General features: G+C 46.5%; 1 long non-coding RNA gene across 1 annotated transcript; it reads right to left on the bottom strand.

Moving 5' to 3' along the window:
- Nucleotides 1–9,543: 9,543 nt before the first annotated feature.
- LOC108493754 lies at nt 9,544–12,731 on the bottom strand. Its single transcript, XR_001873600.1, has 3 exons — nt 12,681–12,731; nt 10,490–10,601; nt 9,544–9,697 (listed from the first exon to the last, which is right to left on the bottom strand). It is a non-coding gene; the product is annotated as an uncharacterized LOC108493754 (long non-coding RNA).
- Between the last annotated feature and the right edge of the window lie 1,689 nt (nt 12,732–14,420).

Raw genomic sequence — 14,420 nt, 5'->3', positions numbered from 1 at the left:
AAAATGTATTGTAATTAATGCAGGATTAGTTAATTCAAGGTCATATTTCCTATGTGAAATGTTTGGATTAATTCTTCAAAAGATTTAATATTAGAGGATATTATTTCCCTTCAAAAGTATTCATGTAACAAGATCTTGCAAGGGCAAACAGCCCGCTTTTTGCAAGGGTTGGCATTTTTCATTTCTTCAGGTTCTTCTCAGGGAAGCAGGCTGTGTTTCCTCTTTTTGCTGTGTTTCCTCCTGGAACTTGGGCTGTTGACAGATCACTCGATTGCATCCTCAAAAAATCCTACAGATGGCAGGGAAAATGTCACTTTAATTACAAATGGAAAGAACAGACTTATAAAGCCTAAACGCGAATCTTTTTCTTCCCTAACTGGCTGGGATTCACAGCCGTGCTGGGGCCGTCCAATCGCTGCCATGCAGCAGCCTGCCCTGCAGAAGGGAAGCCCCAAGTCAGGACATCTCCTTGTCCAAAAGATGGGAGATGAGGATTCCTGAGAGGAAGGACAGAATCACTCCCAGGTCTGTCTGCTCCTGAACGGAGGCTGCTGGCTGCCGGATGAGTGAGTACATTAGTGGTTCATGCTCTTGCTGGGAGAGATTTATGTTTCTCCTTAGTCATGCACTTCTGAGGCAATTTCATTTTTCTTAATGGAACAACTTTGCCCCCTGAATTCATTAAATAATTGCAGAAGGCTAAGTGATAATTTACACAGAGGTATTGATGGCAGTGCAGCCAAAGCTGCCATCTAGCACTGAGTTTGATAGACTGCTTGAGTCAGAGTGATAGTGATGGGTTCATCCTTGAAAGCTATTCGGGGAACCTTTGTCAATCAGGATGGTTCAAAGCATTGTGGATTCCCCCATATCCTGCTGAATGTGGAAGTGTAAGAAGGTGCCTCCTCTCAACAAAGCTGCTACACTGTGTCACCAGGCACTGTAGGCACTTCTTCGACCTTGCATTCTGTCTGTGTTATTAGGAAAGCTTGACGGCTTGGCCTCCAATGAAAAGTGGTTCCTCCCCTCCAGCTTCACAGTCCTAGCTTAGCACAGGTTTGATTTTACCATCTTTTGGCTGACTACAAACTAAATTAAGTGAATTTAGACATTTCCATTAATTTGTAATGGACATGTCTGTCCCTTAGAGGCTGCCTCTCTGGTACTGGTCTGAGGTGCTGAAATTATAACCATGGGAATGGCGACCTGCTTTCTGAGTCTCCGTGCAAATGAATGGGTTTTTAGCATGAGCTTCTAAGAGATGAACATTTTTAAAATCTGCCCTGTGGAATTACCTAGAATAAACGTAGCCAGAGGGAAGCAAATTCATCTGTTCTGTGGATTCTATCAGTGCTACATGAGCTACAGTTGCTCCAAATTCCAGGTTGTAGGCTAAAGAAATCTCCTTCAGGCTGTTCAGTCGTTATGGTTAGACAGCAAAAATTAAGAAGGCTGAGTGAGTTCTGCAGCCATGTTAGATTATTGTAATTTGCCATTGCCTTGCATTGCCTTCACACTGCAGAGACGTGATGATGAGGGAACCGTCTGCTGGAAGCAGCCTGAAGAGAACCCCTCTCTACAAAATCACTTGCTCTGGCTGTTCTTTACAGATTCAGTTTCTCATTAAGATAAGTGTCAACATTTTAGGGTTCCTTCCTTCCTGCCCAGCTTCTCCTTTTCATCAGCTTTCATTGACATCATAATATCAGATTTGACATCAGTGTATAGCTACAGGGAAGGTTATTACGCCAGAAGTTCAAGTGTTTTGGCCTCCTTTACAGCACCTAAAAAGAGCAGAAGCTGAGCTCTGTCTGAGAGTCTCTGTCTACAGCTTGAACAGTTGGAGAGTGAGCTGACAGGAGGCTCAGCCAAAGTGAAAAGCCCTGTGGCATTTCCCGTATGTACAGCTCCTGCTCAGCAGAAAATCTGGCCACACGCAGTGTAGCAGCCTGGAGTGTCCCGACTGCCTCTGACTCAGGAGCACAGTATTACCTCTCTGCCTAGACCCTTAGCACTGCTTTTGGGTGAGACCTCTGCTGCTTTTGTTAAGGGAAAATCACCTTTGGCCTTAAACAGATAAGACCATGACAGGTCCTCAGGGTCTGCCTGCAAGACAGAGCTCCTCCTGGCTGCCTTGAAGGCTGCAGCTTCCTCCTTCAGCCTTCCCAGTGATTGTAAACCCTGCTCTCCGGAGGCATAACAGGAAAAGGGAAAGTGCCAGTGAGCTCCTCCCTTTCCGATAGAAGCCACTATTCCCCTGAGAGTGCAGTTGGAGGACCCTTCTTCTCCTCAACTCCCATCTTCACTCGAGGAAGTATAATAAAATAGAATTGGAGTATATCAACAGTGCATTTTTTCCTACTCATTCTTTACCTTTTCCTATACTACTTCCCCTGTCTTCTTTCCCTTTTTCAGTATTTCCTCATTCTTTCTGTTTCATCTTATTTCCTCTTCTCTCCTTTTCTTGATTAAAAAAGTCCCAAACATCTGTAATTCCTTCATTTTATTCTAGTCTCCATTCTCTTACTCCTTTTAGCTCCTGCCATACTCTTCTGCTACTTTGTTCCGCCCTCTCCTCATCCTTTCCTCCTCGCCCCAAGACTGGATGAAGCATTGCTAAAGAAATCCAGGTTTGGGGGGCTCTCCAGTTGCAGCCCTGCTGCAGCTGCTTTCTCTGGGCATTCCAGCAGCTCCCTGGGGGCAGTGGGTGATGTGCACTCCCTCACTGCTAGTGCCTCGCCACGGCTCTTTTGGGCTGTCACAACAAACCTGAGATGGGACCTAGACCCAACTGCAGCTTTGGCAAAATTACAAGTCATGTTGCTGTCTGAGAAACAATTTTTTTAGAAATAAATGCATATATGTATTACTGGACATGGTACAATTAATGGATATAATGAATTCCTCTCAAGGTTGACTTTCACAAGGCTAAATCCTCTGTCCGTAGGGACAGCCTTCCAAAAAGGGAGGCTATTGTGGATGTTTGTTTTCCTTGAAAAGAGGTAGTTTTGTGGAAAAGCCCACAGGAAGGCTCTGGAATTTCCAAGGGAAAGCTCTGAGCTGGACAAATTCAGTGGGAAGAAATAACCACAAGACTTGCTGCACCAGCCTTTAGCTCCAGACATGGCACTAGCTCTCTGAGTAAAACAACTGGATGACCTTGAGCTCTTGAGAGGAGGATATTTACAGAGGATGTTGCCCCAGGCTGTGTGCCTGTTTAAGGAGGGCGTCCTCCTCCTAACATGAAATCTCTGAAGCCACAAACAGAGCAGGCCCCAGGGCAGCTGTTGCAACAGGATCCAGAGTTGCAGATCCATCAGGATTTGACATGCAGGAGCTCCCAGACAGGAAAGACACAACCCTAGGGACTAGTTTTCTTATGCAGGTCTTGGTTGGGCTGTGCAGGAGAGTTTTCAATTAGGGAGAGGTGCAATGGGGAGCAGGAAGACCAATGAAGCCAGCAGGGTGGAGATGGCCCTGGTGGGTCAGGATTTCTCTCTGGGCAAAGAGCAGGTGAATTGACAAGCCTACAGTCAGATGTGTCCATACAAATTAACAGCTTTAAGTCTCTTAGAAGATACAGTTCTGATTGCAATATAGTGTAAGATTTATCCCAACAAAACAATTATTACCTGATCCACTCAGTTCATTCTGTCAACACACTGATCTGGTGGCCAACCTCTGAATGTTTATGAAGAAGCCTCAGGGATTCTGATTCACAAGAAAGATTTTTAACACTTTTCTCTCATTTCTGTGCCATTAGTGACCAGCAAGATTGGCATCTGTAACAGTGCATAAAATACCTTCTTCTTTGCTCTCCTGCTTCTTTCTGTAAGAATAAATGAAATGGGCAGTATAATCGACCAGTAACCTCACTGCATTTCTGCATCACTTCTCAACCACCTAATGGGCAATTACGCCCCCCAGCCCTTTGCAAGGGTAGACACTGCACGAGTTTATGGTCAGTGAGATGTTGCAGCTTGCCCAGGGCTGGTACCTGTGCTCAGGAGGCAGTGCAGGTACAGAGCTGTGAGTGGTATAAGTCATCCCCGTGCCTTACCCGGTGGTTTGCAGTTCCTCATGGGCAGCTGCTGGGGCTGGATGTGTCAGTGCTGGGGCATGTGGTGGATGCAGTTTGAGCTCTTTTTTAAGACTCATGGCTCTGTCTGCAGCATCAGGGGCCTCCTTACGCTGTGCAGCTGACACACCCAGAAGACATCTTATTTTAGTTTTATATCTCAACCATAGCATGATTTACATACATTTCTTTGCCTGTTTGATTTGTGCCTGTGTAAACCTATCTTAAGGAAATTATATTAAAAAAACCCAGATTATCAGTGAACTCACATATGAGTTTGCTATTTTAGTCGTGTCTTAAATTCTAGTATTACCATGAAACTTTCTAGTTTAATAAGCATCCTCCTAGCCTTATGCTGTCTCCCATATGTTCTGTGAGCTGGTCAGTGACCCACACTCTAAAGGATTAGTCGGATGATAGTAATAAGAAAATAGGTTTTATTTTTGCTCATTATTTCTTCATAAGTTTGCTTCCTTCAGCAATCCCATCACAAATTATGTGGATGAGTTTCTCCAAGCCACTGTCACTTGGGGGAGACTGCATATCAGATCTGTGGTCTGACACAGTTGTTTGTTTATACAAACAATATATATTGTGCCTTCTGGGAGATTTGGGGTAATTGCTCATAAGAAAGAACTCTAAGTTTTGGGTTCAAACAAATAAGGAGACCCCTTAGATACAGGGGGAGCAGCTTCTTTAGGGGACTCTGTCTGAAGTGAACTTAGATTAATTGGTGGGGTGGCTTGGGAAGAGGATGGTGCAGACTTACTATGGGACAAGGAAGGCACAAGCTGAGATCTGTGCTTACAAGGCACAGAAGAGGTGGGGGTTCCCTCCTTCTGGCCATTCAGTAACTCTGACCCTAATTATTTTTTTAACATCTTAATGATAATTGAAAACAGCAGTTATCAGCTATGCATCAGCTACCAAGAAACAAGCATGGCCTTGAATAAGGCCATTCATAATAATGAATAAAAACATTATTACTACCGTGAGTTTTGTTGCTGTCATATTATTGTTGTTGTTATTGTTATATATTCTATTTGCTATGGAGCTGCAGTGGGCAGCAGCAAGGCTTGACAAGCCAATAGTGAAATAGCTCTTCAGGACATCAAATCTATGGTCTTGATCTTTGCAACATTTATTCTTGTGGCACATGTTACTACTACAGTAAAAATTAGTGGTGTATTGGTGTGAGCATATAAACTTTTCAGAGAAATGGAAATAAAAATGTAAAGTATTTCTATTAAAAATGTCCCCCACTGCTTTGCTCCATACCATGCACTGTGGGCATATTCCCCTGAGCCCTCACAGAGGCTCTGCCGCTGGCATTGCCCACAGCCCACCTTCCCCAGCCACACTGCTCGCACCTTCCTAAAACTGCCCCTGCACACAGAGACAGGGGTATAGCTTCCCTGCCCTTCACGGCATGTGCAGATGGAGGTGAGTCTCAGGGAGTGATTGGAGCAGTGTTAACTGGGACACAGACACATGGAGGGAGGGAGAGGGCCAGAAGCCATTGCTGTTCCAAGCACAGCGTGCACACACACACACCAGCTGCCTGGAAACCCACTGCTTTGCTGTGGGATTATGTGGTTGTTGGGTTTTTTTGTGTCCCAGTTGGGTGGTGCAGAACTGGGAGAGACCTGTGGGAGATGGACTCACAGACAGTTTGAAGAGCCATTACTTTTGAGAAGTGTCAAGTTGTGGTGACCTACATATCGAAGACCTGAGAAACAACTGCAGAATTTTGTCCCTTATCATACTGGATCCTTGAGAATATCCAAGTGATACCACTTTCAACATAATCTTTTTCTAGTGAGTGGTGCATAGGAAGAGGCAGAGACATTGATAGGGACAAGTGAAGGTCCAGTCTCTGCACCTGGTGAAGATCATCACCCTGTGGTTCAGGCTGGACAAGGGAGCTGGTGGGAGACCAGACGTCTGTGAGAAGAGCAGAGTGTCAGGGACAGGACTGGGATGTGGAGTGGGGAGGAGAGTCGCATGGAAGAAGCACAGGACTGGGAGGCAGCCCGGGGCTCCACGGGTGGGTATGGGGAAAGGACGAGGCTGACAGCAGGGTGAGAGATCTCGCATAGGTGAGAGGGACACTCACAGGGACATGTGAGAAGGGGGACGGAGCACGAAGCACAGCCGCCCTCCCATATTGGCTGGAAACACCATTCCTGCTCCTGCGCCCTTCCACGAAAGCACTGGTTCTGAACGCCGGTGTGCATGACCCCCGCAGCACTGTGCAGAGGAGAGCTCTGCAACCGCGGCACCGCCCCGCTCCAGCCGGGAACAGGTCGGGGACCTGGTTCCCGGCACGGGCACGGGCAGGGGAGCGCGGAGGAGCCCCGATCCGCCGGTCGGTGCCGCTCCCGGTGCGCGGCCGCTCCCACCTCACCTGCGCTGCCGGGGGGACCCCGGGCGGGGCCGGGCGGGGCCGGGGGGCTCCCCCCGCCCACCCGCGGCGGGGGCGGCGCGGTGAGGGGCGGGGCGGGGGGGCGGCGCGGCCCCGCCGCGCGTGGGAGCGGAGCGGCGCGGGGCGGGCGGCGGCGGCGGCGCTTTGTCCTGCCCACACACACAGGCACAGGCACAGGCAGCGCAGCCGGGCGGGAGCCGGCAACATGGCCGGGCCGGCGGAGGGGCTGCCCGCCGCCGCGCTGCCCGGCTAGCGCCCGGGGCCCGGCGCTGCCACCGGGGCGGCGCCGCCGCCGGAGCCTCCCCCCGTCCCGCCGCCGCCGCCGCCGCCCGCCCCCGGCCCCGGTCCGGCCCCGGCCGCCGCCGCGCCCCGCCGGGAAGATGAGGTGAGTGCGGGCGGGGATGCGCCGAGCGCGGCGGGCACGGCGCCCGCAGAGCCCCCGCGGGAGGTGGGGGGGACACGGCGGGTCCCCCGCGGTGGTGTCACGCCGTGGGGGGTGGGGATTTCCTGTGCGAGTGGAAGGCGGGGGAGAGGTTAAGCAATGCGGAGCTTCCTAGTCCTTCACCGGATGGATAGTAGGAGTGGGTGGTGACGTTTTTGGCATGTTTGACTGTCAGTGCCTAAGTCCATCTGACAGATTATCTCGCGGTTACAAAAGGCTGTGAGCGCCTGGGAAACGGAGCCGCGGTGTGCGGCCGGGATCCAGCCCGGTGCTGCCGTGCCCTGCAGCCCGGGATCCTGCTTGTGCAGCTGGGATCCTGCCCGGTGCTGCCGTGCCCTGCAGACGGGGATCCTGCCCGGTGCAGCCGGGGATTCTGCCGAGACCCTCCTTGGACGAAGGACGCTCGGGCGGGGAGGGCCGTGTGCGGGGAAGGAAGGGAAACGAGGAGTTCACCGGAGGAGCGGAGATGGGATATTTCTCGATAACATCCAGCATGGGTCGTGCCGGATCTCCTGGAGTCTCCCTCTCCCTCATGCAGCGGGTGCTACAACTCGTAGTTTTCCCGAGGTCGGTTTGTCGATTGTGAACAGGAAAGGCAGAAATCCCCACCAACCCACAGATTTTCTGGTGGAAGGATGGAGGGGAAACGTTATTTGTTTTGGTTCATAATCCTCCAAACCTCTCGCTTTCCCCATTTATTCGAGAGATGGCTTGCTCTGACAGTATCTCAGAGCAACCCAGCCCCTGATTCATCTTTAATACTAGTGATTTTTTCCACTTAATTATTATCTTTAGCAAAGTAAAACTGCTTTGGGAAACCTTAAAAATGGAAATAACAGTTTGAAGACGTATATCTTTCTGTGGTGCCTGATTCCTGAATTGCAAGGTTGGCAGTGCTCCTAGGAAGTACAGTGGGAGTCCAAAAAAATCTTCGCCTGCATTTTCAGTTACATTTACTCCTGGCACTGTAATGTGTCGAAGGCTTGGAGCTGCATCGGTTTATTTAGCCATTTACATTGGCATTAGTTTTCTTAATTTGCTTAAAATTGCATCTTGGTGAGCACTAAAAGCACACAAGGCTGCTGTGTCATCTCTGGTGGAATGGACCCCTCCTATCTCCATACAAAAGGTGTGTCTGTATCAGTCTTACCTGGTCTGATCGCAATGCTGTTCAGAGACCCCCAGGGATAAGTCATCAAACACAACAGATGGCAGTGAAGTTTTCCCTTGCTCCCTCCTGTTCAGTTAGTAGCCCAGCTGGGAGAGCTCTTCCCCCATGAAGAAGGATTGAGAGAGCTCTTTGCCCATGAGGAAGGAAAGCTGACTGATTAGCACATCTTTCACCCTGAGGAGGCACCATGGGCAGGTTTGAAGGCTCCAGCAATTTTGAGTTTCTCCCATTGAAGGTATCCTGCTCCATGTGAACTTCCCTAGCTGGTGGTTGTGCTTTTTGTTGGAAGATGATGATGATGATGATGATGGTAGCAATAGAGACCAAATAAGATAGTTGGTGAATTAAGGGTATCATAATGTACCCAAAGTAATCCCCACCATGAGACCTAGGACGCTTTCAGAGGAGGTGAGCCACAGGGCATTTTGGAAAGAAAAAGCAGCTTAACTCCAGGAGAGGCTTCAGGACTTCCCCATATCCTCACTTCTGACAATGATGGAGGAGGTGCTTCTCTAGGTTGGACACCTAACACCAGGCTGCCTCTGGTCTAGTGGGGTAGCCAGAACCCGGAGCTGGTCTGTGTGTGCTGCTGGGCGTGTCCTTGTGCAGCAGCCCTTTCCTGCTTTCCCCATGTGACACTTGGCATCTGCAGGTGTATCACACCTAAAGTAGTCTTTTCTTATTAATACCACTTCTATACTTTTATGTACATGATTATTTTGGGTTTTTTAAAATGGATTCCTGTTTTTAAAGGCTTCCATTATCGATTTTCTTTCCCTTGCATATACAGACATTTCTGAATGGGTTGTACTTGTCAGTAAATATATGGCTGTAAATCACCTAAAACCTTTTCCAGTAACAAATCTTGTTTAATAAATATAGGCTGTATAATTCCAAAAGATCCTGGCAGGCTATACAATCATTTAATAAAAACCTCCTTGAAACATTTGCTTAGCCATGTGTGTTTTATTTATATCGCTTTTCGTGGTGAATAGATTACAGTGCTATTCTTTGCATTATTGCATTTATGTGATGGTTTCCATTTTTTGATAATTCTTTATGTCTTCCCTTCAAAGGTATGAAGTGTGTGCATAGTGGCTGTACCATACATCTTAGTAATAAACCAGATTACAATAGATGTTCTGTCTCAAAAGTGGATTAGGATCCCTGGGTGGAAAATGTCAAAATGCAGAGGTGTTATTACTTTTTAGTACATAAAAATACTGCTTCAGTACAAAAAATGTAGAGGCTATTTGACAGCAGATATTAATTTATTCTTGAAAGTAACAGAATTAGCTTGCATTTGGGAAAATGTCTATGAATATTACTGTAGATGAAAATAAAATTTTTACATTCTGTCAACAGAAGTGTAACCTCTCATTTCTTAGTCATACCTGTAGTTTATAAGGCATTTCTGTTTCAGTGATCTCTGTTCTTAAAAATAAAAAAACAGATATAGCATTTTGGGTGTATCCCTGAAAAAATCCATCTCTCTCTTTTCCATGGCTGTGGTGAGTGGACACTGGCTCTCTGTGCTGCAGTGATGGGGGGAAGCCTCCCACTTCAAGGACTTCATTTTTTCTAAACAGAACATACAGTCAATATCCAGAGATGGAACCAGCCTCTAAACAGGATTATTCAAATTAAAACTATACCTCCGTACTCTTTTGTGGTAACATGTGCTTTAATCCAGGCTAAAGTAATGAGTTCAGTATAGAAGTTATGGGGGAAAGTGGTGTCACTGAGCACCTTAACGTTTGGCTAAAGTCAACCTTTTTGTTCTGACATTTCTGTATAGCTACCAACTGGAAAACTGAAAAAGCTGTTGTGTTTAGCTCTAATTTAAAGGCATGGAGAAACACTGAGAAAAAGAGGACTGAGTATTCATAGTACAAAACTATTTTAGTAACGAGAAGGTGTATACGCTTCTTAACCCTTTTGTTTTCGGACATAAGCAAAGTCCTTACATTTTTACTCAATGTATCGAGCCTTTCAGTATCCTGCACATTTTCTATTTATTAAGCAGTTCATGAGATAACTCAAGAGTCTTGCCACTGCTTTGAGTTTGAGTGGAGGGTAACTGGAGCCGTATGTATGCAGTGTTATTTTCTAACTTTTCTTTTTCTTGACTGTTTCTTTCTGTTTGCATCTCCAAAAAACTAGAGAGTACATGTCAGTTTTGTTTATACTGTCATCAAAGTTGGGGTTACCAACCCAACTGGACTAATGGCCCGTGTAGCCCAGTGTACTGTTGGTGGTAGAAAAGCAGGAGCATCCCCTGAGATGGTTAATAAAATCAAGTTGTCTATAAAATATCATTTAACCTTGTCACTTAGTGACTTTCTGAGCTGGAGCAATATGCTTGTAACTTACCTAATTTTTTTTTCGTTTGAAAACTCTGTCCTGCCGTGTTCTGACTCCTGCCTTGGCATTGCGGTGTGCATGCTTGTGGATTCCTGGGGTCAGCTGGGAGTTATCAAACCACCTTCAGCAGAACAAATTTCGTTTTTCAGCCTTTCAAACTGAATCTGTGCTACACAGTTCTGCCAACGTCACTCGATAGGAAAACACCCAGCCCTTTGGCTGTCATGGTTTTGTCAGCAAAATCCCAAGTGTGGATACTCTGCTGCTGACAGAAAATGACTTTTGTTAGCTCAGCCTTGATCTTTAGAGGGCTAGTTTAGCTCTAGCTGCAGATAAACCCCTTGTCAGCAGATTTTGGACCTCTGCTGAAGGTTGCTGAAGGCGGTGGCCATGTAAAGGCAGCAGCAGTGGCTCATTGAGAACTGGGCGATGCTGGGTTTCCATCACCAAACCCTTACTGTCAGGTCGTGGAACAGGCAGGTCAGTCTTTCATACTAACTGTTATTCTGTATACTTAAAAATAAACATATTTCCCCCTCTCTAAAATAAAGCATAGACCCTGGACATCTTTTTGTGCATTCCCTCATTTTTTGAGGTGTTTTCTCTTGTATTTTTTTATGGTGGTATAACTGAGGCTGAAGGTAATCTTTCAGATGTGTGCAGGTCTGTTTAACTCAATCGTGTGGTTTTGTGTGCTGTATCACTTCTGTCCTTTCCTGCATCACTCAGATTGTGTTAAACAACAGACACTCTAATGCAGAACAGCTTCATTAGAAGTGTGTCACAATTAAAGGTGTCTGCTTAGTCTGTCTTTGTACTTGGCTGGGTACTTCCTTTGGGAAGTACAGTACTTCTCTCTTTTGAAGTATTTTACTTTAAATATTTGTATTTCTTGTAAGAAATCATCAAAATCTTTCCAAAGTGCAAACACTGTTCAGTCTCAAAAAATTTCCTATATCCTGTAAGTTAGCAGTTTTGTGATTTCTTTCTTCTTTCTTGCTCTGTCATAGTTTTACTCAGTTCTGAACACTGTGTAAGGAGCAGTATGGAACCTCTTTGGAAAATATTTCTAAAGCTGCTGCCATAATGAATTGAATTCTAACCAGTTTTCAGTCCTAATAATTACGGAATTGAAACAAAATAAGTTAAATGAACTACAGATTTTCTTTTTCTGAGAAGGTCATTATACATACTTCAGGGTTCTTTGCTGAATCGGAATCCTCTCTCTATCTGAATTTAAGAAAATACTCACTGAGGTTTTTGTATTGTCCTTCATTGCACTAGATAAGCAATAAAAGCTGTTCCAGTCCACATTGGTATTGCTCCCACATATTTTCAGTTTTCTTCATAGCCACTGCAGAACACTAGAGATCCACAGTGCTTCCCCTCCTTTTTCTCAGCCTTGTGCCTGGGCTCAGTTTCTCAGGAGCAGGGAGGAGAGGTGGAGTAACTGTGTCACTGTTCCTTCACCTTACCCCGTTGTTCGCCCTCAGGCAGATTTCATCCTCAGTCACCTACCCCAGACTTCCATTTCATCTGCTTTTTGATCTAATGTGCCGTAATGAGGGGAAGCGACTGAGATCTGCCCTGCTGCAGCTCAGAGCTCCCACCAAGGCACATTTGATGGGCACACCAGTAAAGCCCTTGTCCCTGTAGCAGTATGGCTCTGATGCAGCCCAGGGAGAAGACACTAGACCTCCAGACAGGCTGCCAGGAGGCCCCTGGGGTGTAAGTCAGGGCAGGACAAAGCCTTGCTTGGGTTGATCTGCCTTGTTCCTGGCTAATTAGCCCATGGGGAGCTTTGCACTGTAAGGGCAGGCTGTTTCCCAGAACTGGGCTGGTGGAGACATTTCTACCCTGAGCTGTAGGAACCTCATGGTTCAACCAGCAGGTTCTCATGGAGACAGCTCTGGACTCATGTGTGTGCATGCACATCACCCAGTAACACTCAAAGTGCGTTTCAGTCTGGGTTGTGACCCTGTGAAACTGAAAACAGTTTAAATATATATTTTTTTTTCATTGCTGGGGTATTTAGCACTGCAGAATGTTCCTTCCTGTGAGACTTTGCATTTTTGCATTGAGCAAACGCTTGGAATAGTACTGACAGTCTTTCCAAAACTATTCATCATTTGAGAGTTATAGAAGCATTAAGGATATCTATTTTTATTACTCAGAGGAGACAGACTGGGCAAGTCCTTACCAAAAATTTGAGCCTGGAAACCTCCTTGACGTTTCCGACTATCCAAAGTGCCATTCTGTAACATCACAACAACCACTGAAGCATTACATTTCCCTGGATACTTAACAGTCCTGAAGTCACAGACACATGTGGGGGCCAGAAACTTTTGATTTTCCTTCTTGATGTAGGCATTCAAGCCTTACATTTGTTTCAAGATCAGTGCTAGTTTATATAGTGCTAGTTTATATATTTCTTTTAAGTTCCCATTCCTGTTCCTCTCAGCTGTGCCAACTTAGACACTTGTGGTTTGGTAGGGTGAACTGGATCATGAAGTCTTTATATAAAAAGACAGAAGAAAAGAAAATTCACGCTTTCCATGTGCAAAGGGTGTATATATATGGTAGGAGCAAGCAGGAGGCTGAAAGGTTTAGGAAGTCCTCCCTAACACCACTAGAAATGCTCATGAAACAGTTTCTTCAGGGAATGCTATTGCTACAAATTCAAATTTGTCTTTTACTGAGATAGTGCTCCTGCTCTTCCTCTTATGCACTGCAGACCCTCCAACTCAGGCTCTCAAGTGCTTTGAGCTACAAACTGTGTAGCCTAGCTGGTAGTGTGGATGAGCATTTTCTAACTACTAGCCACATTCCCTGTCCAAAAAAGGTATTTTTTACCTGAGTTCATGGTGGAGGTGTTTTTTCCCCCCATGGGTTATGTATACTGTTTACCAGGAATTAAACACCTTTCTTCAAATCAATAAACCTCTTTCCCTCACTGAATTTCCTGCAGGCTTTCATGTGATCACCCTCATAGTCAGCACTGGGGCTGGTCCTGTTATGCAGAATCACAGAATGGTTTGGGTTGGAAGGGTCTTTTAAAGATCATCTGATCCAACCTCCCTGCCATGGACAGGGACACCTTCCACTAGACCAGATTTCTTAAAGCCCCATCCAGGGATGGGGCACCTACTCTCTGGGCAACCTGTTCCATCTCATAAAGAATTTGTTCCATGTGTCTAATGTAAACCTGCCCTCTTTCAGTTTTGAACCTTTGCCCCTTGTCCTTGTCACCACAGATCCTGGTAAAAGTCTCCTTCTTTCTTATAAGCCCCCTTTAAGTACTGAAAAGGGCATTAAGGTCTCCCTGGAGCCTTTTCTTCTCCAGGCAACTCCCTTAGCCTTTCTTCGCAGGAGAGGTGCTCCATCCTGCTGTTCATCTTTGTGACCCTTCTCTGGACCCACTCCAACAGGTCCATGTCTTTCCTGTGCTGGGGACCCCAGAGCTGGATGCAGCACTCCGGGTGGGGTCTCACCAGAGTGAAGTAGAGGGGCAGAATCACTTCCCTTGACCTGCTGGCCAACCCTCTCTGATGCAGCCCAGGATCTGATTGGCTTTCTGGGCTCTGAGTACACAGTGCCAGGTCATGTCCATGTCGTGTCATGTGCTGGTTTGTTCTGTGGAAGCCCTTCCCCACTGAGTGCAGATCTCATTTAGGTGAGCAGTTCATTTCCCAGGCAGTAGGTGTCATTCCTGCAGCTTGAGATCTCACAGTTTTATTTCTCTCTTTCTTCAGCTTCACATAGATGCCAGGATGGATAGACATGTTTTTCTATGAGAAAAAAAGTAAAAAAACAAACACAAAAGCAAGCTGTGTAGTACTGTGACTTGTAGCATGCCACAGGTGCAGGCACAGGTAGATGCTCCAGCAGTTTGTGTCTGTTTCTGCAGCAAGGCCCAGTCCTTGTCACTGGGGTGAGCTCC

This window comes from Lepidothrix coronata, unplaced genomic scaffold (genome assembly GCF_001604755.1).
Source record: "Lepidothrix coronata isolate B3197 unplaced genomic scaffold, Lepidothrix_coronata-1.0 Scaffold19, whole genome shotgun sequence".
Lineage (NCBI taxonomy): Eukaryota > Metazoa > Chordata > Aves > Passeriformes > Pipridae > Lepidothrix > Lepidothrix coronata.
Note: the sequence above shows the minus strand (reverse complement) of the source record. Positions and strands in the feature narration are given on the sequence as shown.